Source organism: Ranitomeya imitator, chromosome 1, assembly GCF_032444005.1.
Source record: "Ranitomeya imitator isolate aRanImi1 chromosome 1, aRanImi1.pri, whole genome shotgun sequence".
NCBI lineage: Eukaryota > Metazoa > Chordata > Amphibia > Anura > Dendrobatidae > Ranitomeya > Ranitomeya imitator.
In genome coordinates this window covers 434,305,432-434,330,693 of record NC_091282.1, presented here as the reverse complement: position 1 = coordinate 434,330,693, position 25,262 = coordinate 434,305,432, and the positions used below count along the sequence as shown (strand labels likewise).

The 25,262-nt window shown below is 43.4% G+C and overlaps 1 protein-coding gene across 1 annotated transcript in view; it reads left to right on the top strand.

Moving 5' to 3' along the window:
* The window catches only part of ENTREP1 (endosomal transmembrane epsin interactor 1), a 170,666-nt gene that overhangs the window by 16,963 nt on the left and 128,441 nt on the right, over positions 1–25,262 (top strand). The gene's annotated exons all lie outside the window — the stretch shown is intronic.

Sequence of the window (25,262 nt, the reverse complement as noted above, 5' to 3'; positions counted from 1 at the left end):
TGCCATGACTTCTGATCATAAAGCCAGTATCCATCTCTCCTGATGAACCTTCTGAGGGGAAACACGTTGAGAGCCTGTTTAGAGCTTTCCTTTCTCATCTAAGGATTGTTATCACTATGATGCCCAGCTGCCTGCATGTTTGTTGCACACAATAGCAGATGAGTATGATTTATCTTGGAACTTTATTTACTAGTACTCTGATGTTTAATGGGGTAAACCATCATATACATATACCTTTACATGTGTGGTAGTATCTATGTATCCTCATCATGCAGGCTATGACTGTGCATTCATTGGAATATTTATAAGGGTCACTGTGTGACAGTACCAATTTACATTTTGTTTGATATAGGTTTATGTTACTGTATATTTGGGGATTACTATATCTGTTAATCCCCAAACTCATGTGGTGTGAGTGACTTAGGCTGATTGTACCCTCTCCTGCTTGTATATATTTACCATTTTTGATCTTGTATATACCCTATATTCACAGTATTTTATACTATACAGAATTACAGGCCATCTGGCCCTCTGTTTCTGACTATCTGCTTCATAGGGTTATAACAGGAGATAGGGTCAGCCATCGCGCGAGCGGGGGCGCCATTCTCGAATTTTCTTAGGGTGCCAACCTCCGCACCTAGGTTGGTGTCCAGACAGTAATTACACCTAGGGCTAGGTCACTCTTTTCTGCACATCGGTTGTGAGTGTGTATATCCACCCAAGAATATTTTCACTATATCAAAGGTACTGTCAACAGTTTTGAAGTATTTTTCTGGGCATACCCCTGTTTACCTTTATTATGGCAGGAGTCTTTTTAGTATTCAAATGTTTTGGTTACTAATTATGTAGATAGCAGAGCATCAATCTATTATTCTCAGCATCACTTGTCGTCTTTTGGGCCCAGGTTATCAGGCAATTTTTTCAATTAGGAACGATCCCCTTTTTAGTTTTTTTTTAGCATTGGTATAGATATTTACGTTTTAGGTGTTTTTTTAGGTAAGCAGTTAGACATTCACCTGTTCACATATTAAGTTGTAAGAGCATCTTATGGGGCCCATCATAATCTTTATGGAGCATTATATGGGGCGTATTTTGTATGGAGCATCTTATGGGGCCTATTATGAACTGTATGAAGCATCTTATGGGGCCCATCATGAACTATATGGAGCATTATATGGCGCTCCTGATTCATTATGGATATTCAAAAACACTTAACCTACTGATGTCTCAATTAATTTTACTTTTATTGGTACCTATTTTTATTTTTTGAAATTTACCGGTAGCTGCTGCATTATCCACCCTAGGCTTATACTCGAGTCATTAAGTTTTCCCAGTTTTTTGTGTCAAAATTAGGGGTCTTGGCTTAGACTCGGGTCGGCTTATACTCGAGTATATACGGTACTTATATTATTGAAGTTACCTGGAATTCCACATTCAAACCGTTCATTTTAAGCATGTTCAACCTGTGAATCCACTCTAACTTTTCCCTATCTTCACTTCTTCTTTGGGGGGGTCACTACTTCTATCCTGAATTTGAATTGTTTTTCTGTATGACCTGCCTCTGTAAAATGTTTAGACACTGGAAGGTCCATTCCTTTCTTCCTCATGGTATACCAATGGTCAATTTAAAAAATATACAGAGTTAATGAACACAGGAGAGGTAAGATTTAGCACAAAATTTGGAAACCTGGGTAACATACCGAGTTAATAAAAACAAGAGAGGTAAGATAAAGTTAAGGTAAATTAACTGATGAAGGTAAGGTAAATGAACCAATATCCGATTGTATTAATGTGTTCTTTATATTTTTTCCCCTTTCTGTACGAGAATAATGGGGGAATTCTGATTACCGTATAATGTTTTTATCATGGACAAGTTCAAAAAGTGCCTTTGATTCCTCAGTTCTCAAGTTCGGGTGTTTAAGACATTTACTCATACCATTATTTAATATCTCTACATCTTGATGTACTGCTTCAATAAATGCCTCTATCACTGGTATATTAACTGGTGGTGTAAAAGTATCTTTTTTAACGAACAATAGATACAAAAACTGAAAGAAACGGATGGCACTCATCGGTTAAAAAGGTTTTCTTTATTCCAATACTTTAAAACCGGCGTCGGGAGGATGGGAGCAGGAGTGGAATGGACGACAGCCGTTTCGCGCTGCAGTGGCACGTCTATTGGTCACACTGTGACCAGTAGAAGCGCCACTGTTATGACCTGGTGGTTAGGACAATAATGGACCTGGTGGTTAAGAGCACACAGAAAGACCTGATAGTTACAATAATACAGGACAAGCTCAGGGACGTGGGAACTCTGCTGACCGCAATCCCTAATCCTATCACACACACTAGAAATAGCCGTGGATTGCTCCTAACGCTCCCTATGCAACTCGTCACAGCCTAAGGAACTAGCTAGCCCTAAAGATAGAAAAATAAAGCCTACCTTGCCTCAGAGAAATTCCCCAAAGGAAAAGGCAGCCCCCCACATAAAATGACTGTGAGTAAAGATGAAAATCACAAACACAGAGATGAAATAGATTTAGCAAAGAGAGGCCCGACTTACTGAACAGACAGAGGATAGGAAAGGTAACTTTGCGGTCAGCACAAAACTACAAAAAACCACGCAGAGGCGCAAAAAGACCCTCCGCACCGACTCACGGTGCGGAGGCGCCCCTCTGCATCCCAGAGCTTCCAGCAAGCAAGACAAAAATCAAAATAGCAAGCTGGACAGAAAAATAGCAAACAAGAGAAAAACAAGCAGGAACTTAGCTTCTGCTGGAGAATACAGGTCACCAGAACGATCCAGGAGCGGATTAGACCAATACTAGAACATTGACAGGTGGCATGGAGCAATGATCTAAGTGGAGTTAAATAGAGCAGCCAGCTAACGAATTAACCTCGTCACCTGTGGAAGGAAACTCAGAAGCCACAGCCCCACTCACAACCACCAGAGGAAGCCCATGGACAGAACCAGCCGAAGTACCATTCATGACCACAGGAGGGAGCTCGACAACAGAATTCACAACAGTACCCCCCCCTTGAGGAGGGGTCACCGAACCCTCACCAGAGCCCCCAGGCCGACCAGGACGAGCCAAATGAAAGGCACGAACCAGATCGGCAGCATGAACATCAGAGGCAAAAACCCAGGAATTATCTTCCTGACCATAACCCTTCCACTTGACCAGGTACTGGAGTTTCCGTCTCGAAATACGAGAATCCAAAATCTTCTCCACCACATACTCCAACTCCCCCTCAACCAACACCGGGGCAGGAGGATCAACGGATGGAATCACAGGTGCCACGTATCTCCGCAACAACAACCTATGGAACACATTATGGATGGCAAAAGAAGCTGGAAGGGTCAAACGAAATGACACAGGATTGAGAACCTCAGAAATCTTATACGGACCAATGAAACGAGGCTTAAACTTAGGAGAGGAAACCTTCATAGGAACATAACGAGACGACAACCAAACCAAATCCCCAACACGAAGTCGGGGACCCACACAGCGCCAGCGGTTAGCGAAACGAAACGTTGAGCCTTCTCCTGAGACAAAGTCAAATTGTCCACCACATGAGTCCAAATCTGCTGCAACCTGTCCACCACTGTATCTACACCAGGACAGTCCGAAGACTCAACCTGCCCTGAAGAGAAACTAGGATGAAAACCAGAATTGCAGAAAAACGGCGAAACCAAAGTAGCCGAACTGGCCCGATTATTAAGGGCGAACTCAGCCAAAGGCAAAAAGGACACCCAATCATCCTGATCAGCAGAAACAAAGCATCTCAGATATGTTTCCAAAGTCTGATTAGTACTTTCGGTTTGGCCATTTGTCTGAGGATGGAAAGCCGAGGAAAAAGACAAATCAATGCCCATCCTAGCACAAAAGGATCGCCAAAACCTCGAAACAAACTGGAAACCTCTGTCCGAAACGATGTTCTCCGGAATGCCATGTAAACGAACCACATGCTGGAAAAACAATGGCACCAAATCAGAGGAGGATGGCAATTTAGACAAGGGTACCAAATGGACCATCTTAGAGAAGCGATCACAAACCACCCAAATGACCGACATCTTTTGAGAGACAGTGAGATCCGAAATAAAATCCATAGAAATATGCGTCCAGGGCCTCTTCGGGACCGGCAAGGGCAAAAGCAACCCACTGGCACGAGAACAGCAGGGCTTAGCCCGAGCACAAGTCCCACAGGACTGCACAAAAGAACGCACATCCCGTGACAAAGACGGCCACCAAAAGGATCTAGCCACCAAATCTCTGGTATCAAAGATTCCAGGATGACCAGCCAACACCGAACAATGAACCTCAGAGATAACTCTACTAGTCCATTTATCAGGGACAAACAGTTTCTCCGCTGGGCAACGGTCAGGTCTATCAGCCTGAAATTTTTGCAGCACCCGCCGCAAATCAGCGGAGATGGCAGACAAAATTACCCCCTCTTTGAGAATACCCGCCGGCTCAGGAACACCCGGAGAGTCAGGCACAAAACTCCTAGACAGGGCATCAGCCTTCACATTCTTAGAGCCCAGAAGGTACGAAACCACAAAATCAAAACGGGAGAAAAATAGCGACCATCGAGCTTGTCTAGGAATCAACCGTTTGGCAGACTCAAGATAAGTCAAATTCTTGTGATCCGTCAAGACCACCACGCGATGCTTGGCTCCTTCAAGCCAATGACGCCACTCCTCGAATGCCCACTTCATGGCCAACAACTCTCGATTGCCAACATCATAATTGCGCTCAGCAGGTGAAAACTTTCTAGAAAAGAAGGCACATGGTTTCATCACCGAGCCATCAGAACTTCTTTGCGACAAAACAGCCCCTGCTCCAATCTCAGAAGCATCAACCTCGACCTGAAACGGGAGCGAAACATCTGGCTGGCACAACACAGGGGCAGAAGAAAAACGACGCTTCAACTCCTGAAAAGCTTCCACAGCCGCAGAACACCAATTGACCACATCAGCACCCTTCTTGGTCAAATCAGTCAACGGTTTAGCAACGCTAGAAAAATTACTGATGAAGCGACGATAAAAATTAGCAAAGCCCAGGAACTTTTGCAGGCTCTTCACAGATGTCGGCTGAGTCCAATCAGAAATGGCCTGAACTTTAACAGGGTCCATCTCGATAGTAGAAGGGGAAAAAATGAAACCCAAAAATGAAACCTTCTGAACTCCAAAGAGACACTTTGACTCCTTCACAAACAAAGAATTTGCACGAAGGACCTGGAACACCATTCTGACCTGCTTCACGTGAGACTCCCAATCATCCGAAAAGACCAAAATATCATCCAAATATACAATCAGGAATTTATCCAGGTACTCTCGGAAGATGTCATGCATAAAGGACTGAAATACTGATGGAGCATTGGAAAGCCCGAATGGCATAACCAGGTACTCAAAATGGCCCTCGGGCGTATTAAATGCTGTTTTCCATTCATCGCCCTGTTTAATACGCACAAGATTATACGCCCCTCATAGATCTATCTTGGTGAACCAACTAGCCCCTTTAATACGAGCAAACAAATCAGACAGCAGCGGCAAAGGATACTGAAACCTGACTGTAATTTTATTAAGAAGGCGGTAATCAATACAAGGTCTCAAAGAACCATCCTTCTTGGCCACAAAAAAGAACCCTGCTCCCAACGGTGATGACGACGGGCGAATATGACCTTTCTCCAAGGATTCCTTTATATAACTCCGCATAGCGGCGTGCTCTGGCACAGATAAATTGAACAGTCGGCCCTTAGGAAACTTACTACCAGGAATCAAATTAATAGCACAATCGCAATCCCTATGAGGAGGTAGGGCACTGGATTTGGGCTCATCAAATACATCCCGGTAATCCGACAAAAACTCCGGGACTTCAGAAGGAGTGGACGACGAAATTGACAAAAATGGAACATCACCATGTACCCCCTGACAACCCCAGCTGGACACAGACATAGATTTCCAATCCAATACTGGATTATGGACCTGTAGCCATGGCAACCCCAAAACGACCACATCATGCAGATTATGCAACACCAAAAAGCGAATATCCTCCTGATGTGCAGGAGCCATGCACATGGTCAATTGAGTCCAGTACTGAGGCTTATTCTTGGCCAAAGGCATAGCATCAATTCCTCTCAATGGAATAGGATACTGCAAGGGCTCCAAGAAAAAACCACAGCGCCTGGCAAACTCCAAGTCCATCAAATTCAGGGCAGCGCCTGAATCCACAAATGCCATAACAGAATAGGACGACAGAGAGCAAATCAGAGTAATGGACAAAAGAAATTTCGACTGTACCGTACCAATTGTGGCAGACCTAGCGAACCGCTTAGTGCGCTTAGGACAATCGGAGATAGCATGAGTGGAATCACCACAGTAAAAACACAGCCCATTCCGACGTCTGTGTTCTTGCCGTTCAGCTCTGGTCAAAGTCCTATCACATTGCATAGGCTCAGGTCTATGCTCAGATAATACCGCCAGATGGTGCACAGCTTTACGCTCACGCAAGCGTCGATCGATCTGAATGGCCAAAGACATAGACTCATTCAGACCAGCAGGCATGGGAAATCCCACCATGACATCCTTAAGGGCTTCAGAGAGACCCTTTCTGAAAATTGCTGCCAGGGCACATTCATTCCACTGAGTGAGTACAGACCACTTCCTAAACTTCTGACAATATATCTCTACCTCATCCTGACCCTGACACAGAGCCAGCAAGATTTTCTCTGCCTGATCCACTGAATTTGGTTCATCATAAAGCAATCCCAGCGCCAGAAAAAAACGCATCAACATCACGCAATGCCGGATCTCCTGGCGCAAGGGAAAATGCCCAGTCTTGAGGGTCACCACGTAACAAAGAAATAATGATTTTCACTTGTTGAGCAGGGTCACCTGAGGAGCGAGGTTTCAAAGCAAGAAACAATTTACAATTATTTTTGAAATTCAGAAACTTAGATCTATCCCCAAAAAACAAATCAGGAATTGGAATCCTAGGCTCTGACATCGGATTCTGAACCACAAAATCTTGAATGTTTTGTACCCTTGCAGTGAGATTATCCATCCAAGAGGACAGACCTTGGATGTCCATATCTACACCTGTATCCTGAACCACCCAGAGGTAAAGGGGAAAAGAGAGACAAAACACAGTGCAAAGAAAAAAAAATGGTCTCAGAACTTCTCTTATCCCTCTATTGAGATGCATTAATACTTTGGGCCACCTGTACTGTTATGACCTGGTGGTTAGGACAATAATTGACCTGGTGGTTAAGAGCACACGGAAAGACCTGATAGTTACAATAATACAGGACAAGCTCAGGGACGTGGGAACTCTGCTGACCGCAATCCCTAATCCTATCACACACTCTAGAAATAGCTGTGGATTGCTCCTAACGCTCCCTATGCAACTCGTCACAGCCTAAGGAACTAGCTAGCCCTAAAGATAGAAAAATAAAGCCTACCTTGCCTCAGAGAAATTCCCCAAAGGAAAAGGCAGCCCCCCACATAAAATGACTGTGAGTAAAGATGAAAATCACAAACACAGAGATGAAATAGATTTAGAAAAGAGAGGCCCGACTTACTGAACAGACAGAGGATAGGAAAGGTAACTTTGCGGTCAGCACAAAACTACAAAAAACCACGCAGAGGCGCAAAAAGACCCTCCGCACCGACTCACGGTGCGGAGGCGCCCCTCTGCATCCCAGAGCTTCCAGCAAGCAAGACAAAAATCAAAATAGCAAGCTGGACAGAAAAATAGCAAACAAGAGAAAAACAAGCAGGAACTTAGCTTCTGCTGGAGAATACAGGTCACCAGAACGATCCAGGAGCGGACTAGACCAATACTAGAACATTGACAGGTGGCATAGAGCAATGATCTAAGTGGAGTTAAATAGAGCAGCCAGCTAACGAATTAACCTCGTCACGTGTGGAAGGAAACTCAGAAGCCGCAGCCCCACTCACAACCACCAGAGGAAGCCCATGGACAGAACCAGCCGAAGTACCATTCATGACCACAGGAGGGAGCTCGACAACAGAATTCACAACACGCCACTGCAGCGCGAAACGGCTGTCCTCCATTCCACTCCTGCTCCCAGCCTCCCGACGCCGATTTTTAAGATCTAATTCCAATTAAAACCAATCCACAAGCTTACTCTGGCTAAATATTAATCCCTTATTAAAAAACGCTATTTGTGGCTCGTAAGTATTTTGTTTGATATATTTACCACTAGTTAATTTCCTTCCTCCTTGTTGTTATTTGTCTCTGTTGTCGTGCCTTGTTTTTCTCTTTTCTGTTGTCTCTGATGCAGCTTGCCTCCTCTTCTTTTCCGATGCTGCCCCCTTGTTGTGCCATATCTAAAGGGAATAATATTATCATATGTTCATGAGAATTCTTTCAAATTATTATTTTCTAATTTCTTAACATAGACAATTTGCTACTGTAAGGAGCTGGCCATGGACATTTCCAGCACGGAGCACCGATAACGTTAATCTTATTGTTGTGTTTTATTAGAGATTTACTTGCTCGTCAGTTTAAAGTGTACAAACATCTCCTGGAAAGTGTTCAGCCTCACGAATCAATGTTTCCATTCAGTGTCAGTAAGCAGAGGAAGACTTGCATGCTGGATCTCATGTATACATAAGGCCTACATTATCATTTCTGACTTCGCCTCCAGTGGGATCATGTGTTTGTTCCTCTCGGCGGGGGGCATCCTTAATACGCAACCCTACAGCCAGGCTGAAGACTGGGTTTCTGGAACATTCTTCAGCAAATGTTTTAGGGGAAGAGTCTGAACAGTTCTTTCTCATCCAGGGGGCTGATCCCAGGAGAGGGAGAAAAATAAGCCATGTTATTAGTGAGGGAGTTGGTGCAATGAAGTCAAGGGGTGAGGATCTGTTGCTGAGGTACTGGTGTATGGATGGCCTATGGAGAATAGAGATCAGTTGCCGGCTGAGCTGGATACTTGGGTCGTGGAATCTGTCTTCTGGAGGAGTGTGGACAGTGACTACAGACTATACTGGTGGGAGATACAAAAGCTGTGTGCCAACCAAAAGTTGGGAGACAGTGGAGATCACCTGGTACAGGAGCAGTGGAACTACTGGCTCAGGTTGCGATCTTGTGGACTGGGGTGCATTGCATTGTGGCCATCTACCCGGATTTGCTGTAAGACCATAGATGTAGCGAATAAAAAATAGTTGCATCTTTAACCTGCCTAGGTGATTATTACAACCCACAACCTCAGATCTTCACAGTTCAGATAGTAGTATACAGTTTCTTGATGTCCTTTATGTTAACCCCTCAGTGATGGAGCCAATTTGCAGCTCAATGACGAGGTAAATTTTTACAATTTTGACCACTGTCTTTTTATGAGGTTATAACTCTGGAACGCTTTAACGGATCCCGCTGATTCTGAGAATGTTTTTTCTTAACAAATTGTACTTCATGTTAGTGGTAAAATTTCTTCGATATTACTTGTGTTTATTTATGAAAAAAATGGAAATATGGCGAAAAATGTTTAAATTTAGCAATTTTCAAACTTTGAATTTTTATGCCCTTAAATCAGAGAGATATGTCACACAAAATAGTTAATAAATAACATTTCCCACATGTCTACTTTACATACGCACATTTTTGGAAACAACATTATTTTTTGTTAGGAAGTTATAAGGGTTAAAAGTTGACCAGTGATTTCTCATTTTTACAACAAAATTCACAAAACCATTTTTTGAGGGATCATCTCACATTTAAAGTCACTTTGAGGGGTGTACATGACAGAAAGTGCCGATACCCCATATGTGGGGGTAAACCACTGGGCGCATGGCAGAGCTCGGAAGGGAAGGAGCGCTGTTTGAGTTTTTCAGTGGAGAATTGGCTGGAATTGAGATCTGACGCCATGTTGCGTTTGGAGAGTCCCTGATGTGCCTAAACAGTGGAAACCCCCACAAGTGACTTCATTTTGGAATTTAGACCCCTTAAGGAACTTATCTAGATGTGTGGTGAGCACTTTGAACCCCCAAGTGCTTCACAGAAGATTATAACGCAGAACCATGAAAATAAATTTTTTTTTCCTCAAAATGATTTTTTTAGCCTGCAATTTTTTATTTTCACAAGGGTAACAGAAGAAATTGGACCACCAAAGTTGTTGTGCAATTTGTACCGAGTACTCTGATACCTCATATGTGGGGGGCATCACTGTTTGGGCGCATGGCAGAGCTTGGAAGGGAAGAAGCGCTGTTTTGGAATGCAGACTTTGATAGAATGGACTGCGGGCATCATGTTGCGTTTGCAGAGCCCCTGATGTGCCTAAACAGTAGAAACCCCCACAAGTGACCCCATTTTGGAATGTAGACCCCTCAAGGAACTTATCAACTTATCCAGACGTGTGCTGAGCACTATGAACCCCCAAGTGCTTTACAGAAGTTTATAAAGTAGAGCCATGAAAATAAAAAATCATTTTTTCCACAAAAATTATCTTTTCACCCCCAAATTTTTACTTTCACAAGGGTAACAGGAGAAATTGTACCCCAAAAGTTGTTGTCCAGTTTGTTCTGAGTATGCTGATACCCCATCTGTGGGAGAAAACTATAGTTTGGGCAGATGTCGGGGCTCGGAAGGGAAGTAGTGATGTTTTGGAATGCAGACTTTTTTCCACAAAAATTTTTTAGCCCACAATTTTTTATTTTCCCAAATAACAGGAGAAATTGGACCCCAAAAGTTGTTGTCCAATTTGTCTTGAGTACGCTGATGCCCCATATGTGGGGGTAAACCACTGTTTGGGCGCACAGCAGAGCTCAGAAGGGAGGGAGCACCATTTGACTTTTTGAACGCAAAATTGGCTGGAATCAATGGTGGCGCCATGTCGCGTTTGGAGACCCCCTAATGTACCTAAATAGTGGAAACCCCCCAATTCTAACTCCAACCCTAACCCCAACACACCCCTAATCCCAGCCCTAACCATAACTAATCACAACCCTAACCCCAACACACCCCTAACCCTAATCCCAACCCTAACCCTAACCCCAACACACCCCTAATTCCAACCCTAATCATAACCCTAATCACAACCCTAACCCCAACACACCCCTAATCCCAACCCTAATCTCAAACGTAATCCAAACACACCCCTAATCCCTAACCATAACCCTAACCACAAACCTAACCTGAATCCCAACCCTAACTCTAATCCCTAACCCTAATCTCAACCCTAATCCTAACCCTAATCCCAACTCTATCCCTAACTTTAGACCCAACCCTAACCCTAATTTTAGCTCTAACCCTAACTTTAGCCCAACTCACTTTAGCCCAACTATAACCCTAATGGGAAAATGGAAATAAATGCATTTTCTTTATTTTATTATTTTTTCCTAACTAAGGAGGTGATAAAGAGGGGGTTATTTACAATTTTTTTTTATTTTGATCACTGTGATAGACCCTATCACAATGACCAAAATGAACGAATAGGAAAAATCTTCCTATTGTTGCCGGGAGCCAGCTGGCAGATCTCGGCGGGCGCAATGCGCATGTGCCCGCTATTACCAGAAGAAGACGCCAGCGGCTGTGGGGAGAAGCAGGAGGGCCCAGGGACACTGGTAAGTATCGGGGGGTGATCGTAGACCCCATTTGTCTTCTGTCCTCTGGTGTGCGATCACATTGGAGGACAGAGAACTTAAATGGTAAATTACGCTTTTTTTTGCGGTCGCCATTATACGGTTAATAACGGAGATCGCAACCCCAGGGTCGGCAAAATCCGACCCGAATCATGTACTCTCAGGTCTCAACTACCCCCGGCAGCTGAGAAACTGAGAAAACCCGACTCTGGGGGGTGCTATACACTTTTTCCACAGCGCCGTTAATTAACTACTGCCGATAAAAGGCGTATCGGTGGTTGTTAAGGAATTAGCGGGGATTCCGTGTCTGGACACAAGCACAGCACCTATCAGCGTTAATAAGTCCAGTCTGTGTGCCTAAACCTATCTGCGCAAATACCAGACGCAGACCATGCTGTGCCTTATATGACACTACAGTCATTCACTTTTTCATCATAGTACGTAACTGATGAAGGTCCAGATATAGGACCGAAACTTTTTTTGGCTACTACCATTAAAATCTCACGAGCATTAAGTTGAGTGCCAGGTTCTTTCTTTTAGTATCACATGGTTAAGGAATTAAACCAACAGATGGTAATGATTTTTTGAGGTATAACAGTCATCATCCAAAACATATGGTATAATCATCGTACTGTATGTAGCCAATACTTGAGAATTAAAAGAATTAAGAGTGATGAAAATAAATTGCAAACTTACTTAAATTTTGTAACCAAAAGTTCAAAACTAGAGATTATCCACAGAAACTTCTGTGTGATCAGGAAAGTAAGGTCCAAAAGTTGGATAGAACTGCATTAATTAATGCAGTTAGTGAAAAGAAAGATAAGATCGGAGACCCACTGGTTTCTACTTATGGAGAACAGAGTAAATAGATTGCCAAAATAATTAGAGACCATTGGAAAATGTTGGGTATTTACCGTATATACTCGAGTATAAGCCGGCCCCCCTAATTGTGACACAAAAAACTGGGAAAACTTAATGACTCGAGTATAAGCCTAGGGTGGAAAATGCAGCAGCTACTGGTAAATTTCAAAAATAAAAATAGATACCAATAAAAGTAAAATTAATTGAGACATCAGTAGTTTAAGTGTTTTTGAATATCCATATTGAATCAGGAGCCCCATATAATGCTCCATACAGTTCATGATGGGCTCCATAAGATGATCCATATTAAAATATGCCCCATATAATGCTGCACAAATGCTGATTATGGCCCCATAAGATGCTCAATACAGACATTTGCCCCATATAATGCTGCACATGGCCCCATAAGATGCTCCATACAGATAACTGCCCCATATAATGCTGCACATGGCCACATAAGATGTCCCATACAGATATTTGCCCCCATATAATGCTGCATATGGCCACATAAGATGTCCCATACAGATATTTGCCCCATATAATGCTCCACAAATTTGGATTATGGCCCCATAAAATGCTCCATACAGATATTTGCCCCCATATCATGCTGCACATGGCCCCATATAATGCTGCACATGGCCCCATACAGATACCCCATACAGATATTTGCCCCCATATCATGCTGCACATGGCCACATAAGATGCCCCATACAGATATTTGCCCCATATAAGGATGTACATGGCCACATAAGATGCTCCATACAGATATTTGCCCCATATAATGCTGCACATGGCCACATAAGATGCTCCATACAGATATTTGCCCCATATGCTGTTGCTGCGATTAAACAAATTACATACTCACCTCTCCGGCCCCCGACACTTGCTATAGTCACCTGCTCCCCGTTCCAGCGCTGACCGCCTTTGTGTCTTCCCCATCCTCTGCACCGACGTTCAGGAAGAGGGCGGCGCGCACTAATCGCGTCACCGCGCCCTCTGACCTGAGCGTCACTGCGGAAGACACAGCTGCGCCGATGGTGGAATGAGGAGCAGGTGAATATCGTGCACTGCCACCGTCATACTTACCTGTTCCTGGCGCCGTCGCTGCACGTCTGTTCCCCGACACCGCATTTTCTTCCTGTAGTGAGTGGTCACCGAGCTGCATATTCATTACTGTAATGAGCGGTACGATGTGACTGCTCACTACAGGAAGAAGCTGCCCCCTGGAGAAGCAGGGACCTGCAGGGACTGCGCCAGGAGCAGGTGACTATAATTAGACAGCCCCCACTCCCCCTCCCCTGCCGACCCCTGGGTATGAGTATAAGTATAAGAGGGGGACTTTCAGCCCAAAAAAGTGGACTGAAAATCTCGGCTTATACTCGAGTATATACAGTACTTATGTTTCAGAATTAAAATATCCCCCATTATTCTCGTATAGTAACATAGTAACATAGTAACATAGTTAGTAAGGCCGAAAAAAGACATTTGTCCATCCAGTTCAGCCTATATTCCATCATAATAAATACCCAGATCTACGTCCTTCTACAGAACCTAATAATTGTATGATACAATATTGTTCTGCTCCAGGAAGACATCCAGGCCTCTCTTGAACCCCTCGACTGAGTTCGCCATCACCACCTCCTCAGGCAAGCAATTCCAGATTCTCACTGCCCTAACAGTAAAGAATCCTCTTCTATGTTGGTGGAAAAACCTTCTCTCCTCCAGACGCAAAGAATGCCCCCTTGTGCCCGTCACCTTCCTTGGTATAAACAGATCCTCAGCGAGATATTTGTATTGTCCCCTTATATACTTATACATGGTTATTAGATCGCCCCTCAGTCGTCTTTTTTCTAGACTAAATAATCCTAATTTCGCTAATCTATCTGGGTATTGTAGTTCTCCCATCCCCTTTATTAATTTTGTTGCCCTCCTTTGTACTCTCTCTAGTTCCATTATATCCTTCCTGAGCACCGGTGCCCAAAACTGGACACAGTACTCCATGTGCGGTCTAACTAGGGATTTGTACAGAGGCAGTATAATGCTCTCATCATGTGTATCCAGACCTCTTTTAATGCACCCCATGATCCTGTTTGCCTTGGCAGCTGCTGCCTGGCACTGGCTGCTCCAGGTAAGTTTATCATTAACTAGGATCCCCAAGTCCTTCTCCCTGTCAGATTTACCCAGTGGTTTCCCGTTCAGTGTGTAATGGTGATATTGATTCCCTCTTCCCATGTGTATAACCTTACATTTATCATTGTTAAACATCATCTGGCACCTTTCAGCCCAAGTTTCCAACTTATACAGATCCATCTGTAGCAGAATTCTATCTTCTCTTGTATTAACTGCTTTACATAGTTTTGTATCATCTGCAAATATCGATATTTTACTGTGTAAACCTTCTACCAGATCATTAATGAATATGTTGAAGAGAACAGGTCCCAATACTGACCCCTGCGGTACCCCACTGGTCACAGCGACCCAGTTAGAGACTATACCATTTATAACCACCCTCTGCTTTCTATCACTAAGCCAGTTACTAACCCATTTACACACATTTTCCCCCAGACCAAGCATTCTCATTTTGTGTACCAACCTCTTGTGCGGCACGGTATCAAACGCTTTGGAAAGATCGAGATATACCACGTCCAATGACTCACCGTGGTCCAGTCTATAGCTTACCTCTTCATAAAAACTGATTAGATTGGTTTGACAGGAGCGATTTCTCATAAACCCATGCTGATATGGAGTTAAACAGTTATTCTCATTGAGATAATCCAGAATAACATCCCTCAGAAACCCTTCAAATATTTTACCAACAATAGAGGTTAGACTTACTGGCCTATAATTTCCAGGTTCACTTTTAGAGCCCTTTTTGAATATTGGCACCACATTTGCTATGCGCCAGTCCTGCGGAACAGACCCTGTCGCTATAGAGTCACTAAAAATAAGAAATAATGGTTTATCTATTACATTACTTAGTTCTCTTAGTACTCGTGGGTGTATGCCATCCGGACCCGGAGATTTATCTATTTTAATCTTATTTAGCCGGTTTCGCACCTCTTCTTGGGTTAGATTGGTGACCCTTAATATAGGGTTTTCATTGTTTCTTGGGATTTCACCTAGCATTTCATTTTCCACCGTGAATACCGTGGAGAAGAAGGTGTTTAATATGTTAGCTTTTTCCTCGTCATCTACAACCATTCTTTCCTCACTATTTTTTAAGGGGCCTACATTTTCAGTTTTTATTCTTTTACTATTGATATAGTTGAAGAACAGTTTGGGATTAGTTTTACTCTCCTTAGCAATGTGCTTCTCTGTTTCCTTTTTGGCAGCTTTAATTAGTTTTTTAGATAAAGTATTTTTCTCCCTATAGTTTTCTAGAGCTTCAATGGTGCCATCCTGCTTTAGTAGTGCAAATGCTTTCTTTTTACTGTTAATTGCCTGTCTTACTTCTTTGTTTAGCCACATTGGGTTTTTCCTATTTCTAGTCCTTTTATTCCCACAAGGTATAAACCGCTTACACTGCCTATTTAGGATGTTCTTAAACATTTCCCATTTATTATCTGTATTCTCATTTCTGAGGATATTGTCCCAGTCTACCAGATTAAGGGCATCTCTAAGCTGTTCAAACTTTGCCTTCCTAAAGTTCAATGTTTTTGTGACTCCCTGACAAGTCCCCCTAGTGAAAGACAGGTGAAACTGCACAATATTGTGGTCGCTATTTCCTAAATGCCCAACCACCTGCAGATTTGTTATTCTGTCAGGTCTATTAGATAGTATTAGGTCTAAAAGTGCTGCTCCTCTGGTTGGATTTTGCACCAATTGTGAAAGATAATTTTTCTTGGTTATTAGCAGAAACCTGTTGCCTTTATGGGTTTCACAGGTTTCTGTTTCCCAGTTAATATCCGGGTAGTTAAAGTCCCCCATAACCAGGACCTCATTATGGGTTGAAGCTTCATCTATCTGCTTTAGAAGTAGACTTTCCATGCTTTCTGTTATATTTGGGGGTTTGTAACAGACCCCAATGAGAATTTTGTTACCATTTTTCCCTCCATGAATTTCAACCCATATGGACTCGACATCCTCATTCCCTTCGCTAATATCCTCCCTTAAAGTGGACTTTAGACAAGACTTTACATAGAGACAAACCCCTCCTCCTCTCCGATTTTTACGATCCTTTCTAAACAGACTGTAACCCTGTAAGTTAACTGCCCAGTCATAGCTTTCATCTAACCATGTCTCGGTTATTCCCACTATGTCAAAGTTACCTGTAGATATTTCTGCTTCTAGTTCTTCCATCTTGTTTGTCAGGCTTCTGGCGTTTGCGAGCATGCAGTTTAGAGGATTTTGTTTTGTTCCAATCTCCTCACTGTGGATTGTTTTAGAAATGTTCTTACCTCCCTTCTGAGTATGTTTTCCTGGGTCGTCTTTGTTCGAGTCTAATGTTTTTCTTCCCGTCCCCTCTTCTTCTAGTTTAACGCCCTCCTGATGAGTGTAGCGAGTCTTCTGGCGAATGTGTGTTTCCCAGGTTTGTTGAGGTGTAGTCCGTCTCTGGCGAGGAGTCCATCATACCAGTAATTCACACCGTGGTCCAGGAATCCAAATCCTTGTTGTCTGCACCATCGTCTTAGCCAGTTATTTGCATCAAGGATCCTGTTCCATCTCCTGGTGCCATGCCCGTCTACTGGAAGGATAGAAGAAAAAACTACCTGTGCATCCAGTTCCTTTACTTTCTTCCCCAACTCTTCAAAGTCCTTGCAGATTGTCGGTAGGTCCTTCCTTGCCGTGTCATTGGTGCCAACATGTATCAGAAGAAATGGGTGGACGTCCTTGGAGCTGAAGAGCTTTGGTATCCTATCGGTCACATCCTTGATCATCGCACCTGGAAGGCAGCATACTTCTCTTGCAGTTATGTCCGGTCTGCAGATGGCTGCATAGAAGGGTAAAATATATAAAGGACACATTAATACAGTCAAATATTGGTTAATTTACCTTACCTTGCCTTCATCGGTTCATTTACCTTACCTTTATCTAGCCTCTCCTGAAAAAGATTTGCAGTTGCTAGACAGCCTGAACACATGCGGGAATTGCCTGTTTGTTAGTGAATCCCCACATATAGTCAGGCGGTCTTACAGCTTCAAATCATGCAGCTGCGGGGACATAAACATAATCTACGAACAAGCTCAAAATACTCGGAGAACACCTGAGCATGCTCAGAAAACTCGAGTAACGAGCACACTCGCTCATCACTACTGGTCATCTCACCTCCTCCTTAGATCTGTTCCTCAACATGCAATCCTCTGTCTCCAAACACAGACAGCCACCTCATGCCCTCTCCTGCTCCCACCTACTAACACTTTCTCTGTTCCTCCTCACTGCCGGTGATATCTCTCCAAATCCTGGTCCTCACCACATCCTCACAGTCACCTCCACCTCACATCCATGATCTATCACAAATTTCTGCAACCTTTCTAACCTTATACCCATTCATCCAGCCCCCGCTTCCCCAGTCCCTCTAAGAGGAATTCTATGAAACGCTCGCTCTGTCTGCAACAAATTTTCATAAATCCATGATCTTTTAATCACTAACAAGCTTTCCTTCCTTGACATCACTGAAATCTGGTTCACCCCCTCTGACATAACCTCTCCAGCTGCACTTTTGTTTGGTGGATTCCTCCTTTCCCACATCCCAGCTCCAGCAGCAAGCATGGTGGAAGAGTTGGTTTAATCCTGTCAGATAACTGCTCTTTCACAGAAAAATCCCACTGCCACCCATTACTCTACCTGTTTTCGAGGTGCGCTGTGTGTCCATCTACTCCTCCTCCAAATTGCTGTCATTTACCACTCCCCAGGGCCAGCCACCACCATTTCACCACCTGGCTACTTCATTTCCTTTCCGCTGTAATTCCCAATATCATAATAGGTGACTTCAACATCTCCATTGACACTTCCCACTCAGCTGTCTCTAAGCTTCTATCTCTCACTTTCTTCTTCAACCTTACTCAATGGTATTCTGCAGCCATTCACTAAGATGGCCACACACTAGCCCTTATCTCCACCTGCCTCTGTTCACTATCTAACCTCTCTAGCTCGCATCTCCTGCTTTCTCACCACAACCTACTTAGGCTAGGTTCACATTGCGTTAGTGGGTGTCCGCTAACGGACTCCGTTACATGGCGCAATTGTTGCAATTAACGCTATGTAACGGATCCATTAGCGCACCCATTGACTGCAGTGTGCTAACGGATCCCTAACGCATCGCAAACGTATGCCATTTTTGGCATGCGTCTGCGATATGCCGTTAGTTTCGGATGGACCTCAAACGCTGCTTGCAGCGTTCAGGGTCCGTTCCTCGCTAGCGCAGATCGGGCATCTGCGCTAGCGTGATTGCCGAACGCAATCCCTTTTTGGACATTGCGTACGTGCAATCCGTTAGCGTATCTGCTAAACGGATTGCACTAACGCAATGTGAACCTAGCCTTACATTCTCTTCCCCCTCCTCCAGGTCCACAATCCCCACTCCACAACTTTACACAACCTCACAGAAATTACTTCACCCTCTTACAGACATAAGTTCCTTACAAAATGCAGATGCTGCTGCTCGTTTTATATAACACCACAACAGCTTCAGCTCTCAAATCGGTCGCCCCCTCACACATACCAAAGCTTGCACAATCAGCAAGCAACCCTGGCATACCACTCTGACTAAGGAAATGAGGCGGGCTTCCAGGGCTCCTGAGCGGAGATGGAAAAGGTCCTACTCCAATGAGCACTTCTTTGCATTCCAGCAGTCCCTCAATACTTTCAAGTCCATGCTCACTGCAACAAAAGAAACATACTTCTCATCACTCATAGCCTCCCGCCTCACAACCCTAAAAAACTATTCAAAACTTTAAATTCTCTCCCTCATTTCCCGTGCCTCCTGCCTCTCCTCTCAGCGGAAGACTTTGCTTCATTCTTCAAACAGAAGATCGATAACATCAAAGAAAGCTTTGACCTACAGCCCCACAACCCCTCCTCATAACTACTCAGCCCTCCTCCTCCAAAACTAGCTTCTCATCCATTTCAGAACATCAGCTTTCCTCTTTACTATCCAAATCACATCTCACCGCCTGTGAATGTGACCCAATTCTGTCCCACCTCATCCCAATCCTCAAAAAGCCCTCCCTTGACCCATCCTCTCTGTCTAGCTATTGCCCCATTTCACTTCTCCCATATGCCTCAAAACTACTGTAATAACACGTCCATTTTAAACTGTTCACCCACTTTTCCTTCTGCTCCCTCTTCAGCCGCCTACAATCTGGCTTCCGATCTCACCATTCCACTGAAACTGCCCTGACTAAAGTCACTAATGACCTACAAACTGCCAAATCCAAGCGACAGTACTCATGTGAGATGTGTGTCGGCTAACCAGAGCGGTATAATTGAGTATACATGTACTCACGCCAGTATAATTCCTGTACTTGTTGTAAATGGATGTTTCTTATAGTTAATATTGTTAACTGGCCACAATATGTCGCTGTTGTTTAAACATTGTTGAAAGAATATGATATGCTTATAAGGAGGAGGGATTACAATGTGAAAGAGATAGAGGAAGTGCGGCCATCTTACGGAGAATCTGCAGCAATGAAGAGTGGGAGAGAATGTGTAGGAGAGAGAGGTACGGAGCTGCAGACGTTATTCACAGAATGATGTGTGAGTTGAGTCCAATGCAGCAAAATGGGTGGGTGCTCCTTCCGCCGGTGAGCACGGCAAAGACACAAAAAAGGGAGAAAATTAATGGGCACTCCAACCCATTAAATAAAAGGAAAACACTTTATTTTGGTATGTCGAACCGGATTAAAAGCATAAGAAACACCTGATGCGTTTCTGGCGCATCGCTAGCGCCCTTACTCATAGGGAAAGAATTTGCTGGAGAGGGATCTGATAACATCCCCTCGTGAAAGCACCCCACTGAGTTAAAAGCAGCGGTAGATTGGAGCTGAACTTTTCCGTGATCAGAACCTGTCTGGAGTTGAGGAAATTCCTGCCAGGAAAGATACTAAGTGACAGAAGAGGCCAGGACCCATAGTGAGAGGAGAGTTGGACCCCGTTGGACAGTTAAACCACAAACACACTCATTATTGCTCACCTGCTGAAGGAGCTCCACATCCGCCTGTGTGTACTGATTGTTTTGTTTGGAGCAGACCCGTCGGTAAGAACACTAAAGCCAACTGTGATGCCACAGTAAGTAACCGTGCACGCATCACACTATATTTTGGCACCAAAAGACACAAGGCTGGAATAAATCCTATAGTTAGTTAGTGTCATGCTCACGCCCTTACTGTACTACAATACTAAGAAGAGCAACATAGGCTGTTTATACCGAGCTGGGATTACTATGTCAGATATACGCTAACAGGTTTCAGTGGCATACGGTCATGGAGAAAAGTGTTGTCACCCTTGAAGTTGTTCCAGAAAATGTTTGCAATTACACATGTTTTGTAATACACATGTTTATTTCCATTGTGTGTATTGGAACTTTAAAAAAAAAGCAAGAGAAAAAAGGCAAATTGGACATCATTTCTCACCAAAAATCGGCAGGACAAACTTGATGGCACCCTCAACTTAATATTTAGTTGCACAGCATTTGGATCAAATAACTTCAATCATTCACTTCTTATAACCATCAACAAACTTCTAACACCTCTCAAATGGAATTTTGGACCACTCTTCTGCAAATTGCTCTAGGTCTCTCATATTTGATGGATCCCTTTTCCCTACAGCAATTTTTAGATCTCTCCACAGGTGTTCAATGGGATTTAGATCTGGACTTGTTGCGGGCCACTTCAGACCTCTCCAGAGCTTTATTTTCCATGTATTTCTTGGTACTTCTTGAAGAATGTTTGGGGTCATTGTACTGCTGGAAGACCCATAACCTATGATACAGACCCAATTTCCTGACACTAAGCACTGCATTGTGACCCAAAATTATTTGTTCATTTTTCATGTTGCCTTGCACACAGTCAAGGCACCTAGTGCCAAAGGCAAAAAAACAACAACACAAAAACATCTTTGAACGCCCACCGTATTTGTTGACTGTAGGTACTGTGTTCTTTTCTTTGTAGGCCTCATTCAGTAGAATGATATGTTTTGCAAAAAATCTCTATCTTGATCTCATCTGTCCACAAGATGCTTTCCCAGAAGCATTTTGGTTTACGTATATTTTGGCAAACTACAGGCTAGCTTATTTATGTCTCTGAGTCAGCAGTGGGGTCCTCCTGGGTCTCCTGCTGTAGTGTTTAATTTAATTCAAATGTAGATGGATAGTTTGCGCTGATATTGATGCACCCAGAGCCTGCAGGACAGCTTGAATTTCTTTTGGACTTGATTGGAGCTGCTTACCCACCATCCGGACTATCCTGCGTTGCAACCTTACATCAATTTTTCTCTGACATCCACGTCCAGGGAGATTAGCTATAGTACCATGGCTTGTAAACTTCTTGATTATGTTGCACACTGTAGACAAAGAAACATCAAGATCTCTGGAGATGGACTTGTAACCGTGAGATTGTTGATATTTTTCAACAATTTTGGATCTCAAGTCCTCAGACAGTTTCTCTTTCTGTTCTCCATGCTTAGTGTAGCAAACAGAATGCAAAGATGGAGTCAACCTCCCCCCTTTTTATCTGGTTTTAGCTGTGATTTTCATATTGTCCACACCTGTTACTTGACACTGGTGAATTTGAACGAGCATTACATGCTTGAAGCAAAGATATATACCCACAATTTTGGAAATGTGTCAACAATTTTATCTGGACCATTTTTGTGTGAAAATATGTCCAATTTGCCCTTTTTTCTTTTTTTTTGTGTTGTTTCAATACACACAAAGGAAATAAACATGTGTATAATAAAACACGTGTAATTGCAATAATTTTCTGGGAGAAATGCTTCATTTTCTGGAACAATTTCAAGGGTGCCAATACTTTTGGCTATAATTGTATATAGGTGAGGTTATACTTTACAGCTCAATTCACATCTGGAAAATTTTTTGGCAACATTTCTGTGACATTCCCATTTACCTGAATAGTCCTTGCAAAAACTATGTGCATGCTGTGGTAAAAAAACAAAACATCCAGATATAAAAAGCAGAATTTTAAAAACAGACATTTTAGGACCAATTTTAGCTTATAGGACCATGCACTTGTCCAATTTTTTTCCCTCACACGAAGTCCATGGACAGACAGAATGGAGAAGATGGAGACTTTTTTTCTTAATCTTCTCATTCGAGAGAATTGCATCACACTATTCTGACACTCTGATCAGATTTTGATGGGAGTGTCATTTGCATAATCAACCCGATTCTCTCGGATGAGGGCATTTACAGTCATCTGCACCTGTCCGTAGTTTTCTCATGCTATTAGCCACCTGAGTGTAAATGGTCCCATTTTCTTGAATTGGGCTGTGCTTCAGTTCCCTGCATTGCAGGTTGTAGGGCACCACTTCGTGTGGACAAACAGTGAAAGATATGTAGTGTTATGTCAGTGATGCAGACCCTTCATTCTCAGGTTTGGTGGGGTTCCCAGCATCTAACACCAAATAATTGAAAGGCAATGACAGATCCAGCAATATGCCATAGCAATTGAAGATGAGATTACCGTATTTTTTGGACTATAAGACCTACTTTTTTCCTCCCAAAATGTGGTGCGTCTTATAGTCTGGATGTATGGGGTCTGGCTGTGGTGGGGAGGTGGGGCGCCGTTTCGGCAGAGCATTGGGTCACCAGAGACTGGAGCCGGCGGCTCTGGCTAACTCCTGTGCCTGCTGCTAAAGAGAAATGAATATGCACTGCATTCCACGCCCATCGGCATTGAGGGCAATTCATATTCATTTTTCTGGCATCCTGGTATAAATGGCCCCATCCTTTTTTTATAATTGGCCCCATCCGTTCCTGGTATCCATGGCTCCATCAGGAGAGATAAAAAAAAACAAAAAAACATTACACTCACCTACATGGTGCTACCTCGCAGCATCCTGCTCCGGTGCCAGCAGGTGCTTAATGCTTGTAAGCAGCGCATGGCAGGGATGTCATGCGCTGCTCACAAGCAGAGCACAGCTGCCGGAATACTCACCGGGACTGTTCATCGCAGAGAGCGGTGAGTATCCATTCCTCTTCAGCAGCATGCAGTATCAGCCAGCGGCTTCCTGCTGGGGCCGGCGGTCACGTGTGCCGATACTTAAGAGAAATGAATATTCTGAACATTCTGGCCCCCTCATCCAGGATAGGGATGAGGGGGCCAGAATGGGGATGAGGGAACTATATATACCAGGAAAGGGAATATTACAGTACAGAGTTGACCATTTTTTTTGCTTCAATTTTTTTTCCTTAATTCCTCTAAAACCTAGGTGCGTCTTATGGTCCGGTGCGTCTTATATTCCAAAAAAATACGGTACTTCTAAATTATTGGGGCTGTGCTGCAAGCATGATGCTAGTTTTATATGAAAGCAGCCATCTTTGTCATAGTCCCTGACAACCACTTTAAAGAAGACAGTAAAGGAATAAATAAAAACACAAATGCATTTCGTCTTCATTTCTCATCCCCCCACCCCATGATTTAATCTGCATTTACACTGAAAGATAATCGTGAATGAGCATTCTTAAAAACTAAAGATCATCATTCTTGGCAATGCATCATCCTGTGTAATCAATACTCACACTAATGAGAGTATACTGAGGTCTTCCTTTGTAAACTGGCTACTAAATGAATGCTGATTGATAAAGATATATCTATTGGCGGTTGTATCGGCTTGTTGGTTGGTTTGTCTGCTCAGGCCCTTAACCCCTTAACGACCACCGATATGCCTTTTAATGGTGGCAGTTAAGGGTACTTATTCCTCAGTGCTGTTTTTTTAAAGGGTAAAGCGACCCTCAGCGTCGGAAAATCTATGTGGCCTCGGCTATTACAAAAAAAAGTCTGATTTGCAATTCATTTCTCTTTGGTATGATCTAGCATATAAGATAAAAGACCCAAGCCTCCCCCCGGTACCTCCGCCATCCCCAGGCCTTCCTGCTCAGTCTCCCCGCCCTCCACGTCATCTTCCTGGAAGAAAATGCTGGCCGCTACCCAACAACAATAGGAAATTTTTCCTATTGGTCCATTTTGATCACTGTGATAGACACTATCACAGTGATCAAAATAAAAAAAAAATAGTAAATCAAATCCCCCTTTGTCACCCTCTTAGTTACATTAAAAAAATACAAAAATTTTTTTGTTTTTTCCATTCTTTGCAGTTAGGGTTTGAGTTGGAGTTAGGATTAGGGCTGTGGTTGGGGTTGGGTTGAAGTTAGGGTTGGCTTTAGGGTTGTGTTAGGGTTGGGGTTAGAATTTTTTTTTCAAAAGTTAAAAAAATTGATGACGATATGACAACTTGTGTTGAGCGCAAGTGTTCGTTACTCGAGTTTGCATTGGGGCAGGGATTCAAGCATGTCACTTGAGCACCCGCGATATTCGGTGCATACCCGAGCGCCCGATGCAAACTGGAGTAGCAAGAACTTGCGCTAAACAATAATGACGACATGTTCAATATGACGGCCTAGTGTTATCAAATTCTGTGTCGTACCTGTGGATTCAAAATGCTCACCATACCCCTAGATAAAATCCTTGAGGGGTGTTTTTTCCAAAATGTGGTCACTTGTGGTGTTTAGGCACATCAGGGATCTCCATACACGACATGGTGCCCGCCATTTATTCCAGCCAATCTTGCATTCAAAAAGTCAAACGGTGCTACTTCCCCTCCGAGCCCTGCTGAGCGC